Source organism: Dryobates pubescens, chromosome 27 (genome assembly GCF_014839835.1).
Source record: "Dryobates pubescens isolate bDryPub1 chromosome 27, bDryPub1.pri, whole genome shotgun sequence".
Classification (NCBI taxonomy): domain Eukaryota; kingdom Metazoa; phylum Chordata; class Aves; order Piciformes; family Picidae; genus Dryobates; species Dryobates pubescens.
Genome location: NC_071638.1, coordinates 12,989,486 through 13,005,353, shown reverse-complemented (window position 1 = coordinate 13,005,353; position 15,868 = coordinate 12,989,486). Strand labels below are relative to the sequence as shown.

At 41.3% G+C, this 15,868-nt stretch overlaps 1 pseudogene; it reads right to left on the bottom strand.

Moving 5' to 3' along the window:
- Positions 1 to 7,390: 7,390 nt before the first annotated feature.
- LOC104299989 (hyaluronidase-4-like) lies at positions 7,391 to 8,240 on the bottom strand (annotated as a pseudogene).
- Positions 8,241 to 15,868: the final 7,628 nt, after the last annotated feature.

The window sequence follows — 15,868 nt, the reverse complement described above, 5'->3', positions numbered from 1 at the left end:
TATTTGTAGGCAAAACACATACACAAGTTCCCAGAGAATCAGAACAGAAATTGGTAACAACAGTTAGCATCTTCTTTCTAAATACTGAGGAAATCACCTGTAGCTGAGTCTTCATTTTCTAGAAGGAACAAAACCCAAACGCATCTTTGTCAAAATACACCTGGTGGAAAACGTGGTGCAACCCACCAATACCAGAGACAGAGGTTCCAAATAACCTGATATTCAGAATTAGTATCAAATTTCCCACTTCAAATTGAGTCATAGAAGAGCCCAGGAGAGTAATCAGCAGGCAATAAGGTCAGAGCAGTTTTCTAAGTCTTAATCTTACTCACAACTACAAATCCATTTCAATAACCTTAGCTGCCTAGAGGTACTGAAAATTGTGCATGCATTCAATTATTAGTGTGATACATGCAGATTTTTAGCTGACAATCTTTTGGCTAGTGAAACAACACTTTAGGTTTTTCTCATACTTCTACCAATAAATATTGGTAAATACCAAATCACACAGGATATTTATTGGTTATCTAAATGGTTAACAGCTTAATGAAACCTCTAACAACTTGGATATATCCACAAGCTACACAAGCTTCTTCAAAACTTGTGTTTCTTGTAAAGCATGCCTTCTGATTTATCTTAGGAATGTTTTAGCATGAATGAATCACCTATCAGGTGGTGTAATTCCTTGTGAGGCGTCCCAGCTTGATGTGAGGCCTTTTGAAACCAAAAGAAGCTTGCCATTGACTTCATATGGCTTTGAGTCAGACCATCAAAAGCACTAACCAAAATATTTCTGCTCTTATTATCTCTCCTCTGATTTTTAGTTTCATGTATTATTATTTTAACATAATATTACTAAGAAATGTTTAGTCTCACAAAACATGAAAAGAATAATTACAATCTGTACAACAATAAGATAAAGTTTATTTATTGTACATAAAAGCATCCATTCTCATGCATGTATAGAGAGAGCTGATTTTGCTACCATTAAATACATACAATAACACAAACTGAGCTTTGTTCTTCCACAGGGAAAAAGCCTACAGCTGGAATATTTTTTTTCCATCATCAATTTTATTATGATAGGCTCCATTATGTCCTACATACCATGTGTGACATTTTTAACCATGCAGCTGCCGAGAACCCACGTGCAGCTTTTCAGGCCTGTTTAGCTGTCTAACTCCTACTGAAATCTGTAAACTAATTTTATCACCATAACACTTAGTTTTGACATGCCTAAATCTTGAAGATATGGGCACTGAGAGGAGCCCACCGGCTATAGATAAGCAGTCCAATTCTTTATAAGGTCCTCAGGAGGTGCCCTCCCTCTCAACAGGTTAGCTTCTAATTGAGTTGTCCCACTTCCACAGATATATTGGATGGGTTAAGTCTCCACCTGCATACCTGGATGCATGTTTGAATACCAAGGACTATCATAATATTTATATAAGATGAAGTAGTGTATTGCAGACAGTTGCTAATTTAACACAATCACAAAAGAGTTTGTAATTTTATTTTGTAATACACTGTATCTCTTTTCTGTTGTTACCATGAGCAGTAAGATATCACAATATCACAGTATCACAGTATAACTAAGGTTGGAAGACACCCCAAGGATCATCAAGTCCAACCTGTCCCAACAGACCTCACGACTAGACCATGGCACCAAGTGCCACGTCCAATCTCCCCTTGAATACCTCCAGGGACAGTGACTCCACCACCTCCCTGGGCAGCACATTCCAATGACGAATGACTTGCTCAGTTAAGAACTTTTTCCTCACCTCAAGTCTAAACCTCCCCTGGCACAGCTTGAGACTGTGTCCCCTTGTTCTGGTGCTGGTTGCCTGGGAGAAGAGACCAACCCCTTCCTGTCTACAACCACCTTTCAGGTAGTTGTAGAGGGCAATGAGGTCACCCCTGAGCCTTCTCTTCTCCAGGCTAAACAATCCCAGCTCCCTCAGCCTCTCCTCATAGGGCTTGTGCTCAAGGCCTCTCACCAGCCTTGTTGCCCTTCTCTGGACACACTCAAGTGTCTCAATGTCCTTCACCTCAACAAAGACAGCAAGAAGAGTCAAATTAACAATGCTACTCAGAAAACATTGAGACATTTTATTTCCTATTAGCAAGTACTCCACTCCTACAGCACAGGCAGAACTTCAGATAAATTATTTTTATACCTTTCCCTTAAAAAATCCACTACAATCAGCACTTTGATTTTTAACAAACTGCATATTTTTAAGAAAGCCATTCCATCAAAAAGAAATTAAACCAAAATGTCTCAACTTTATTTCACTACAAAAGCATGCTTTAGAAAAAAAATATTAGTGGATGTCCTGCATTTATTTTCCTTAAGGAATAGCCTGAAATTGATTTCTATTTTCTCTTTTAAAGAAGAATAATTCCAAACTTATTTTATTTGCTATTGACTGGCTGTGGCTTAGTCACAGTCTCCCTAACTTAAAGGTAATTTATAATATTTCTTTCTACAATGGAGTTCTGTCAAAATAATTAATGAAAGTTCTTCTGAGTTGCCTTCTAGAGCTCCAGTAACATAGTGTTTGTTCACCTCGCCATCGTTTGTTTAACATTGTTGTTATGGCAATAACTCACTGAGGTTAGATATGAGCATAATAGTAGATGTTTGAAGAATGAAGCTGCTAAGAGGTGCAAAATCACAAACCTCTAAGACTGATGGGATCTTTAAGGTTCTGGGACAAAAGGCATAGTGGAGGCCAGTAGGAGTTGGATGGTATGTTGCAAATGTTTCCCTGGGTCAGACAGAAAAAAGCAGGGAACTCAACATAGCTCTTATATTTGTCATATAGCTATTTGTCTATTCTTTTTCAAGCTACAGAGATTTTAATATAAAGACATGAATATTTTGCATACATATTTTTTGTGTGCATTTACATCTTTTCATGGATGATATTAATAAACAAATGGTTTCTAATTGTTTAGTTTAAATAAATTCTATTTCAAGAATACTTAAACTCTGGGAAGCTGAGAAGCTGGAGGTTCACAGAGTGCCCTGGGGACATGTCAGGTATTTTTCTGCTCATGATCACCTCTAAAAGAGTATTCTTCTCCCTGCTGACTAGAAGAAGAGCCCTGGGAGCCTTTCCACCCTGTCCAGAGGACAGATCTTACATTGGCGGCTGGGACATAAATATGGTTTTTGTTGAAGATAATAAGCTTGTCTGAGCCTTGTTGGTTGCATCTCTATAATAGCCATGGGGTGCTTTCATTAGCTTTAAATTTAAAAGTCATTGGGATTTTGTCATAGTTTCAGGATGGAGTTCCTGCTCCCAGCACCTTGTAGTAATTTTAGCTTTAATAGCCATAGCATTAGGGAAAGAAAAACAAACAAACAGAAAACCAAACCCCAACACCCACAAACCAAACCAAAACCCCAAACAAAACAAAACAAAAAACCCACAGGGAGATGCTTTCTGGTGGATTAGAAAATATACATTCCTTTTTCAGTGAATATACTAATCAACTTGTCCTTTTTCTTCCTATTTTCCTGACTCTCATTTCCTTCTACCTTATGGACAGCTCAAAGCATGAGCACCTCTGTCATACAGGACATGAAAGAGGAAAGAAATGTGGGTTTGAATTCATTCAAATGGAAAAGGAACTAGAAACCTCTCCTCATATTTTATTTTCTGGGAGGATGGTTTATCCTGTAAGCCATCCAGTGGAAGGTAGAGAGGTGTAGACTCTTCCTTTCATTACAAAGGGAAAAAGTGAACCTTGTGCTGTGGTTTTTGTTGGGTTGTTTTTTTTTGAGTAGTAGCAAGCTTCTGCTGTCCTGCTTGTCGACCATCAGCTGGGCAGAATCATGGCTTCTCACCTCCTAAACACCCTAATCTCAGAAGGTGGGATCAAGGGTGAGGCATATTCCTATGACCTGTATGTTTCTGTCTCAGCCTTCAAGGTGCCCCACTCTGTCCTTATGCTCATTAAATCTCAGGGCACAGCTGCAGAGCTTGGATCATCACATGTCCTGTCTCCAGGCTTTTGACTAAGTAATAGTTAGAGAAGACTCATCAAAAGCCAAAGGAAGCAGGCAGATTGCTGGCTGGCTGGGATATTATTTGCAGAGCTCCCTAGCGGGCAATTTCCCTACAGTCAGTCCTTCATAACCCTGATAACAATGGCAGACAAATGTCTCTACTATTAATTCCTGATCTTCATTTGATGCTTCTCCTCTCACAATAAATCCTTGTTCCTTCAAGGTATCTATCTGAAAATTCTTTCGTTAAAATGTTAGGTACGTTGAGGCTCTCCATGTTCTTCACACGTGTCATCCATTCTCCTGACAAAGATCCCTGCTTCACAACTCAGCTGCTGCTGTGACATTGATCCTAATTCACACTCGCTGAAGTTTTGCACCTCTGTGCAGTTGCTCCTTAAATGGGGGGAGGAGAATAGCTAATGTGAAACTAACTACTCCATTTTTATCTTCAACATTCTAAAAAATATGTAATATTTAAGCAGCCTGCATTAATTAATTCATTCCATCTAGGTTAAATTTGACTAGTTTAAAGGATTATTAGGAAACTTCATTCAGAAAATATAACCCAGTTGAGGTGCAAAGGGTGTTGGCAATTTGTACTCCCCAGGAAATGTCACAGTATGTAGATCTACAAAGAAGTCATGATACATGATAGAAATGCAGATGATGACAGCATTTGCAGTGTGGCAAAACTGTGGAGGTCCAGAACTGATGGAGGTGCTCCAGGGGTTTACCTTTGTCACTTGACTCACTTGGAAGGAAGTCCACCCTCCTATTCACATTGACTCTGACAGAAACCACATCCAAATATTTACAAAAATTGGCTGAAATAATTGAATTTGGTGAGGACAACTGCACACTCATTTTCAGCCATTCATTGTCATGCTGGCTAGGTTTTCTACGCTATCTGCCAGAAGAAAAGCAACCCAGAAGACTCATTTTACACAGCTTTAAAGGTAAAGTCTTTTCTCGTGACAGTTTAATGTGTGCCTGTCTGAAAGCTCCAGCATGTAACAGAGCCTCAGAAATCAATCTTTGATTTTAATGTGGCTAAGTGCAATACCATGTAATACAAAGCCTCTCCACCTGAACTCAACAGCCTGCTTCATTTTACCCATCCACACACAAAGCACTGAGCTCTCATAATCTGAAATTAGTGGACAACACTGGTATTCTTAATCTGGTCTGACTGAAGTGCTATGCAGATGATTTCTTAGTGTTTTATCCTGCTGGAAAGGAATCTACCAAGGATGATATCTATTGAGGAACCATCTTCCAAAGTGCCTGGCAGAAAGAACCAATCATGTTCCATGGTTTTCCTGACTTGGGGAGAGCAAAGACTCACTAAGTAGTCAGCTCTGCTGGTACTGAGTATTGACAACTGGTGCACTCATTTTCTAGTAATAAGATAAAATTATGATCTTATACACTGCATTTAAATCATACACAGGCTTACTTCTGAAAAAGTTAAATCTATACTTCATCAGATAGCAATGCCTGCAGCTCCCAGGACATTCTCTTCAAAGTGTTAATAAGACCTTGCTACAATGAAAAGAGTAAAGATATCGCTGTCAGGCTAATTCAGCATTTCACAGTCATTCTAAAGTAATTCAGTGGTTTGGGGTGTTGCTATCCATCAGACTATATTTTCTTTTCATCCTGGTCCCTATGAACTCCATTCTGCTGTGGCTGAAGGTTTGCTGTCTAGCATACAAAGACTAGTAATACAAAAATTGCAAACTTAGGTGCTGCAAATTGCCTGAGATGATGCTAAGAAAGTGAACAAACACAAGGGGAAAAAATGCATTTTAATTTGCTTTGATACAAAATGTAATTATTTTATATCCCATCAGTTACTAGAAGCAACAAAAATCTTAATTAATTAAAGCAGGATTTTTAACATGAGAATTCCCCAAAGTATTCCCTCAGTTCTGTTTTTGCTGATAAGGGGAAGGAGAGAGCCATTCTGCTATGTCAATCAGTGGTTTTCCAGTCACTCTCCAATTTGAAAGCTGTGATTCCAATGACATGCACTGTTCTTGATGGAGTTCACTCAGATTCTTACAAAAACCTTAGAAAAAAACTACTGTAAATAGGCACCCACTATAGGAGGGAGAATAATATTGGCATTGTGCAGCCTTAAATGGAAGGGAAAATGCAACACTTGGTGAGTCTTAACAATTTAGTTTCAGTTTTCTTGCTGTGGTAGTTTTAGGTCTTGACCCACAACACTTGCTGTTTCTGGGTTTGTTTCAGAGATGTCTTTCACTGTACCTTTTGCTGTAGGATATTGCAGCCTGTAAGGGAAGGGTAATTGGTGTTTGAATGCTGATCCTTATTTTGAACAGTGATTAAGGATCAGCAACAAGTGAATTGCTATGCTACAAGCACTGAAGATGAAAGATCATTGATATGCAAGTGACTCCCTAGACATCATCATCAGTTTAAGGGAGAATGAGGGCCACAAGCATATCAAGAATCAAAGCAGAAAAACTTCACAGAAATTAGTTGCCTGAAGGGGAAAAGAGGTGGAAACTGAGCATAAAGTGTCAAAGAGGATACACATCAGCCTGCAGCTGTTATTGTTGTCCTTCTATCCTCTTCTAGCAAAACTAAAGAAGGACAATCTGGATGAAACCAAAGCAGTTGTCTGCACCTCCTTCCCAAAGTGCCAACTTCTGGCACTGTACCTGGGATGAAAGACTGAACATAGCCTTCAAAAAGTGAATACAACTCAGTAGTTAAATTCTGAAACACAAAGAATGAAGCCTGCTGGCAGTGCAGTCACTCTCTACATGGAGACAGGTTTGTGGCAGAAGTTTATGCTACTTTTTCACAGGAAACTGGCTGTCTTTATCCAGTTTCTGGGAAGATGTTCAGAATCACATAAATAAGAACTAGGGTAATACACTGATCTTTAAAATATTTGAATGTGTGTGTTCAGCTGATGTGAGAAGTTCTGGTGTACCATTTGCCTGCCATTTGGTTTCAGTTTCCTATTCTGATGTAACACTGAGCAAGTTGCTAACATCTCTGCCTCAGTTTCCTTCCTATAAAAGGGGCAGCTCTCTGATGATTACTTATTGATTGCATACCTGAGCAAAAGAAAGCACACCAGGGAGGATTAATGTATTAACATTTATTTTGTAACATTAATGTACAAGTCCTCCTACGTACTACAACAAATGGCTGAAATCCTTTTAATCCATTCAAATGCATACTTGAGTCTAATTTAGTGATGAATTAAAGCATAATAATAATAAATAAATAAGTAGGTACTTAAGGCTGTGTTTTTTCTTCAGAACATTGAGCTCTTTAAAGCATGTGAATAATTAACATCAACCAGCAGAGCTGGCCCAAGTAGGAGGGGTTCTATCCTGAGGCACCATCTGCAAGAATGTTTAAAGCAGCCCACATTATTCCAGCAAAAGCTTGCCATCTCTGTAACCTAGTATACATGAATGCAGGCAAAGCATAATCTTGGGATATCATGGAAGAAATATTTATGGATCCATTCAATCTAAACTGAGAAAAGTAGAAAATTGTTTAGACTGTTTCCAAGGCATTTCTTACTGTCAATGGAACTGCTATTCCAGAGCGAGGAAAATTAATTGTTCTTCAAAACTTTACTCTTTGGGCAGGAACCAGTGTAGTTATGATCATAGAAACTGTAATAATGGCAGCCAGGGTATAAATAGTATCCCCACAGGCCTTTGTTCTACTTTTCATTCCAAATGCAATTGTTTCCTTTATAAAAGCTTGAGCACTTTCTTCAAAGGCAACTCTGGCTAAATGTTCAACATTATTTGCTGAAATGTCCCCTTCCATTTCAGCTATGAGTTTCCTGGTCTTTGTTCTGCAGACAACCTTTGTATCCTAGATGTGGGCCCACTGAGGTTTCCAGTATTCCCAATGTATGAGAGCTAATCCACTGAAGTCCTCAGCCTGGATGTAATAGCTATTGTCCCTGCCATTTGCTTTTTTCCAGATGAGTTTGCAAACTGAAGTGTAGGGTAGGACACCATTAACGGGGTCTTCCTGCGATGTGTACCAAGGATACTAGCCAAGCCTATTAAAACAGATCATGGTCCTGTTAAAGCTCTTGATTTAGCTCATGGGCTTCCAGTCATATGGAATACTTTCAGGTTCAATATAACATCATACCTCAGGGAGCACAGGCCTTTCAGTTGTTTCAGGCAGCTATGAGAGGCTTCCTCTCCCAAATTGGTGGTCAGGCTGTTTGCATAGCAAGGGAAGTCCAGATGAATGCCATGCAGTTGTGCCAGGACCTAAAAAGCACACACATGCTGCAACTGGGAATAGGCTCTGTAGTCACTTGTTTGAGGCATGTGGAGAGGATGTTCCATGCCCAAATTCTGTGAAATACTTTTCCTCTTCTTCAAGCTTCTCAGATTTGCTTCAGTTGTGCAGGACTGCACCATGCTAGATATTTAATTTGCATGTTGAAGTTGACAAAAACCCAGAATGAATGTGTCCAGTTACGCCCCTTCTACTAATTATATTGGAGGGAGCCCACTTTGGTGTCCAGCTGACAGTGAAAATGCACAGTGGGCATCAATTCCTGGCAGAGAGAGAGGAGAAATCATATGTCTTTATTAGGCAGCAAACAGGTCTATAGAACACTAAGCAAATAGGTAGTTCTGAATTGAATAGGCATAAAGAGGAGTACTTGAAACAAATTATAGGATACTGCTGAAAAAAAAAAGTATTTGGCTAAATGATAAGAAAATGACTAAGCATTTGCTGGATTCCCTCTCCCCCTTCTCCCACCAGAACAAGAGGACACAGTCTCAAGCGGCACCAGGGGAGGTTTAGGGGGGAGGTTTAGGCTGGATGTTAGGAAGAAATTCTACACAGAGAGAGTGATTGCCCATTGGAATGGGCTGCTCAGGGAAATAGAATAGAATAGAATAGAATAGAATAGAATAGACCAGGTTGGAAGAGACCTTCGAGATCATCATGTCCAACCTATCATCCAACACTACCCAATCAACTAAACCATGCAACCAAGCATCCTGTCAAGCCTCGCCCTGATGGTGGAGTCATCATCATTAGAGGTGTTCAGGAGGAGACCTGATAGGATGCTTGGTTGCATGGTTTAGTTGTTTAGGTGGGTTGGATAATAGGTTGGACATGATGATCTTGAAGGTCCCTTCCAACCTGGTTTATTCTATTCTATTCTACTCTAATCTAGAGCTGAGAAACACAATTCCAAGCTTTGGCACTTATCATGTAACTAGAATGTTACTCCAGTGACCTCACTTTATTCAATTCATATCAAGGGATTAGAAAAGTTACAAATGATGACAAAGCTCTTTGTCTCCTTTCTCTTGTAACACTGTTGCAACAATATGACGTTGACAAATATGCATATCAAAGATGTGCATGGCTTTTGAAACAAAGCCAGTAAAACCCCTGGAGTTTTACAGAATAATCTTTTTGTTGACTTTTTCCCAGCAAAGCTGAAGCTGATACACTCAGAAGTCTGATGGGCTGGAACAAGGCTATTCCAGTTGAAGCCATGCCGTCAGCAGCATATCTTGCTCTCTGTACTGGATCTGGATTTGGAGGCAATGTGCTCAGAGGCTGTTGACAAAGGAAGTGACCCTTAGAGCTGCAGGGGTTGCAGCAGCCTCAGAGAGGACAGTGTGGGATGATACATTGTGGCTTCCCTCATATGGATGGGGGCTTATTAGAGCAGGACATCTTTCAGTGATTTGCCTCAGTGAGATTCTGCAGACTATCTCTGTTGTATCAGCAAATGCAGGGGACTGAATATGCTGGATAGTGAATAATAGAAGTGCCCCAGAACCTCACCTCACAGTTACCTGACTGACCCAGTGACACTGACGAGTTGTAACTGAGATTCAAACCACTTTAGTACAGTGTTTCAATGATTCTACTGAAGGTGCTGGGAAGCCTGAGCAGCACAAACTTCCAAGGAACATTTCAAATTCCAGTCAGGGCACCCTCAAAATTAAAGTATGAATCTGGTGCAGCAGAGCTATTTCCTATAGCATCTGTATGGAATAAGCTGAGTAAAACATCAAAAGCTCTAGCTCAGCATTTTAACACACGTGTGGCATGTTGGAAGACAGGTACTGATTGCGATTTTGTAGTAAAATTTAACTTATTTTGATGAATAATTGGAACTTCTGGACAACAGAGAGCAGATTTTAGCAGACGGGATACAAGCTTGTGTGTTCATCAGGACAGTCATCTGAACTCTGTTGTCTCACCCTATTTTGTCACCATAGTGAACTTGTCTTATTATGTATACGAGAATACTTGCATTCTGATGGCCTGTTGGGTAGCTGGACTCCTGAATATGGAAAATGAAGAAAATTGATCAACTGTCCTTATGCTATTTACTTCTCCTCCACTTCATGTTGAATAAATGTCTGTTGACAATTACACCTGACAGTGGTCCACCCTGGAAGATTAAACCCATGCTTAGTTCTGGTAAAAGGTGAATGGTTTGATGGATTGATTTAATGACTCACTGAAACATCCATAAAATCAGTCCTCATGCTTAGCTTGTACTTTCCTGATATTCTTGATGCCAGCGACTGGGTCATTTTCCAGCATACACTGAAATAATCAGAAAGCTTCTTTGGTCTATGTCCAGCCTGGCAAGGATTTCAGTACTCCATGCAACTTTTTCCCTTCTGTTTCAAGCCTAAAGGTTTTCCAGCATCCTCTGGATACTGGCCACCAACTGGATTTAACTCCACTCACCACCACTCTTTGACCTCAACTATCCAGATAGTTCTTAACTCAGTGAATTGTCCACTCATCCAAGCCATCAGCACCCAGTTTCTCCAGGAGGATGCTGTGGCAAATGGTGTCAAAGGCTTTACTGAAGTTCAGATAAACACCATCCTCAGGCTTTCCTAAGTAGCTCACCTTGTCATAGGACAAGATCAGGTTAGTTAAGCAGGACCTGCCCTTCATGAACCCATGGTGACTGGGCCTGATCTGGTTGCCCTGCACATGCTGCATGATGGCACTCAAGATGACCTGCTCTATGACCTTCACTAACACTGAAGTCAGACTGTCAGCTCTGTAGTTCCCCTGGTCCTCCTTCTGTCCCTTCTTGTAGATGGGCATCATGTTTGCATATTTCCAGTCAACTGAGACCTCCCCACTTAGCCAGGACTGCTGGTAAATGATGGAAAGTGGCTTGATGAACACTTCCACCAGCTCCCTCAGCACCCTCTGGTGTATGCCATCCAGCCCCATAAATTTATTTAAGTGGTGCAGCAGGTTACAAAATGTCTCCTCTTGGACTATGAGGGCTTCACCCTGCTCCCCATCCCTATCTCAGGTGTCTGTGTATCCAGTGAACATCTGGTCTTTTAAAAACTGATTAAAACAAGGTATTGAGTACCTCAGCCTTTTCCTCGTCCTTGACCACTATGGTCCCCACTAATGCAACACAGGACAGACATTCTCCTGAGCCCTCCTCTGTTGCAAATATATTTGTAGAAGCATTTTCTGTTCTCTTTAACAGATGAAGCCAAATTAATTTCCAGCTAGGTTTTTTCTCTTCTCATTTTCTCCCTGCAACATCTCATGACAACTATGTAGTCCTCCCGAGTGGCCTGCCCCTTCTTCCAGTGACCACAGACTCTTCTTTTCTCTCTAAGCAGAAACCAAATGTCTCTATTCAGCCAGGTCAGCCTTCTTCCTCACCAACTTGTCTTTTGGCACATGAGGATGGCCTGTTCCTGTAACTTCAAGAGTTCTCTCTTCCACAGTGTCCTTTCTTCCTGGACTCCTTGGCCCTTCAGGACTGCCTCCAAAGGGACTCAGTCCACCAATCACTGAAATAGATCAAAGTCTACCCTCTGGAAGTTCCAGGTGGCAGTTCTGCTGACCCTCAGTTGCTTCTCCAGCAACTGAGAAATCTATCATTTCATGATAGTGATAATAGTATTCAGGAGTGGGCTTAAACTGACTCCCAGAATGCCCAGGTCTCTCGCCACATTGGTCGCTTCCCTGAAGTTCAGAATACCCCCATTGCAAAAGGCCATGTTTGTAAGAGGTGCTTAAATGATCACAATACAGAGTAGCCAGTCACTTGATGTCAGGCTGTTAGAAAAAAGTTGTAGCTCGTTTTAAGGCACCAGAACTGCTTGGGTTCTCCTGTTCCAGGAAGTTCCTGAATGCACGCAGAATGCATGGAAGGCATTTTTTTGACCAGAAATAGGCTTCATGGTATGCCATTACCACCCTTTTATTCCTGAATTTCTGAGGCTGAAAGGGCAAACACCAACAGATTCATGCTGGCTTGATTCATTCCTCATAGCATTTTAGATTGCACTGAATCGATCCTGTTAAAAAGCAGCTTTCCTCTCTGTCCACTTTCCCGATTCAATTCTATGGTAAATCCTAACCAACAACTAAATAAATGATGCTTAGTGTTCTAAGAACATTCTTCTCACAGAAATTAAACAAATGGTTATCCCTGCACAATAGGAGGGCGCTGACTCTCCTCCCCCTAACTTTACTGGGAGTCCAGCTGAGTTACATTGTATTTGAACCAGGGTAAGACCGTGCCCCCCAGACCGTGCAGAACAAACACCCCCATGCACACTGGAGTGATTACAGCTTGCACTCAGCACCAGCACATTCAGGGGACATTCTTTTCTTCCTCCTCCCACAGAATAGCTGTGACACAACAACAATAAAAAGGCATTTGACTTCCTCATCCCCCCACCAGCTGAGTATTTCATTAGAACTGAATGTTATTGTTGGAGGGAATACAGCAAATCGCTGTTGTCAGTCTAAGGGATTACAGCAATTATTTAAAGACAGGCATCATGTAAACTTCAGTAAGCCTCATGTATGGACAGAGACTTTGAGCAAACATAATGGAGCCTTGCTCAGTGGACGTGCCCCAGCTCAGCCCCTCCATCTAGCTCTCATCAGCTGTCATTGGACCTGATGCTTCACTGGCAGCACAGGGGGGATATTTTGAGGAACTGCTGCTGACTGCCCTTGCAGCAGCTGGTGGGTGCTGGGAACTAATGGAGTAAAATGGAAAAATCCAAGGGTGAACAATGCAAACATGAATATTTCATGCCTGCTTTTCAACTAGTGAAAATCAATAAAGATAAATCATCTTACAACAGATGAGATGGTGCCCCTTTAAAAACAGAGGGATCACACCAAGCACTTTCTGTCAAAGATGAAGTAACTCTACCACTCCAATTATCATCTTCACCTGCAATCCTAAACAAAAACAAACCTGTAAAAGTGCATTCACCTTGATGATAGGTTTCTTCAATAATTATCAAGAATCTAAGACCAAATTCTGATTTTGATCTTCTACCTAAGACAAACTGGTGATGAAAATGCAGAACTGGGCTCATTGTTCCTCAAAGAAATATGAGAGTCAAATGTAAAGCCTTTCGTTTCCAGGCAGATTTGCTACCACAGACACTCATACACTCAAACACTGTTCTGTGTAAAGTGGTAACCCAGACTAAAGAAGAGCCATTGGGCAAATTTACACCTGACATAAACTGACAAAGCCCTATGGACTTCAACAGAGCTCTGTACCCTAATAGAGAACATACATCACATTGAAATAGGTATGCTTCCACATCACACATGGGATTTGTATAGCATCAGAATGTTAGCTGAAGACCTTTTGTCACTTGAATTGAATCTGTGCTATCCAAATAAATTGTTTAGATAATTCACAACAGGCTTTACTCTTATAAGTCTACAGAAATAATGGAAACACTTCACAAAGTGACACACCTTAAAACCATGTTTCCCTGACACAGTGTGGGAGGATTACAGCATTTTCATTACCTCTGGTTTCAGAACACAGGAAAGGATTTCACAAAGCAGGAACATTGAGTTTGAACACTGACCTACACTGGTAACAGTTATTTAGCAAAACTAGGCTAATAGTTTCTATGTTGATGACACAGTAAAGGATATGTAAGTTCCCCTTGAAGCTTAGTAAAGTTTGAACTGCTGAAGCAGAATATATATATAATGAGCAGGGCAAAAAAATAATTGAAAAGGTAAATACCCTATGCCTAAGGGCATAGTTCTTAACAAATGTCAGTCTTTCTAAACTTTAATTATAATCCTCCCACATCAAAATAAGGAAGATTTTTACCTTTGCTTTTGCTGTTATTCATTGCTGCTATACACTACAAAGTGGAGGGGAAGGGAAGGGAAGGGAAGGGAAGGGAAGGGAAGGGAAGGGAAGGGAAGGGAAGGGAAGGGAAGGGAAGGGAAGGGAAGGGAAGGGAAGGGAAGGGAAGGGAAGGGAAGGGAAGGGAAGGGAAGGGAAGGGAAGGGAAGGGAAGGGAAGGGAAGGGAAGGGAAGGGAAGGGAAGGGAAGGGAAGGGAAGGGAAGGGAAGGGAAGGGAAGGGAAGGAAAGGAAAGGGAAGGAAAGGAAAGGAAAGGAAAGGAAAGGAAAGGAAAGGAAAGGAAAGGAAAGGAAAGGAAAGGAAAGGAAAGGAAAGGAAAGGAAAGGAAAGGAAAGGAAAGGAAAGGAAAGGAAAGGAAAGGAAAGGAAAGAAGGAAAGAAGAAAAGAAGAAAAAAAGAAAACTGTGTGAAGCCCAGTTGACTGAAAACAAGACTGATGCACTGACATCCTCATTCATCATGTTTTTTTCAACTTTTTCATTTTTTTGCTGTCTTTGATATTGTGCAGCAGGATTACATCAGGGAAAATTAGCAATTACACTCGTCGATAATTACACTAGCTTTCTCTTCTCTTTTCTTCTCTTAGTAACCCTGTGGTTACTTGTCACCGCTGCAGTTCTCTAGGGAGGTGTGCCATCCCTTCATTGCTCAGTGCTGCCACCCTGTGGTTACTTGTCAGCACTGCAGCGCTCTATAGACGTGTGCATTCACATCACTGCTCAGTGCTGCCACCCTGTGGTTACTTGACAGCACTGCAGTTCTCTAGCAACGCGTGCCTCCCCCTCACTGTTCAGTGCTGCCACCCTGTGGTTACTTGTCAGCACTGCAGCGCTCTATAGACGTGTGTGTCCTCATCACTGCTCAGTGCTGCCACCCTGTGGTTGTTTGTCAGCACTGCAGTTCTCTAGCAACGCGTGCCTCCCCCTCAGTGTTCAGTGCTGCCACCCGGTGTTTATTTGTCAGTACTGCAGTACACTAGCAATCTTTGCTGCCCATCGCTGCTCGGTGCTGCCACCCTGTGGTTACTTGTCAGCACTGCAGCTCTCTAGCAACGTGTGCCACCCTGTGACTGCACAGTGCTGCGCATTTGCAGCAATCCAGCAGCTACCTGACTAAAACATGCTGGGCATTAGGCAGAACTTGCTTTTTATTGTTTTTTCCCAATCCTGTAGATGATAATTTATTTTCATCATACAACCAGAAAGGAATATAATGCTGGAATCTTTGGATGCTTTATGTTCTAAGGGAAACAAGTTCTTCTGATCTAAGGCCACATAATTACTTCAACTGAACTATATATCACTTCCATACAGATCACAGAATTGTTAGGGTTGGAAGGGACTTCAAGGATCATCTAGTTCCAACCCCCCTGCCATGGGCAGGGACACTACACATTGCATCAGGTTGCTCAAAGCCACATCTAACCTGGCCTTCAAAACCTCCAGGGATGAGGCTTCCACCACTTCCCTGGGTGACCTGTTCCAGTGTCTCACTATCCTCATGGGGAAGAACTTCTTCCTAACATCCAATCTGATTCTGCCCCTTTCTAGTTTTGTTCCATTCACCCTAGTCATCTCTACCTGACACCCTAAAAAGTCCCTCCTCAAGCTTTCTTGTAGCCCCCTTCAGATTCTGGAAGGCCACAGTAAGG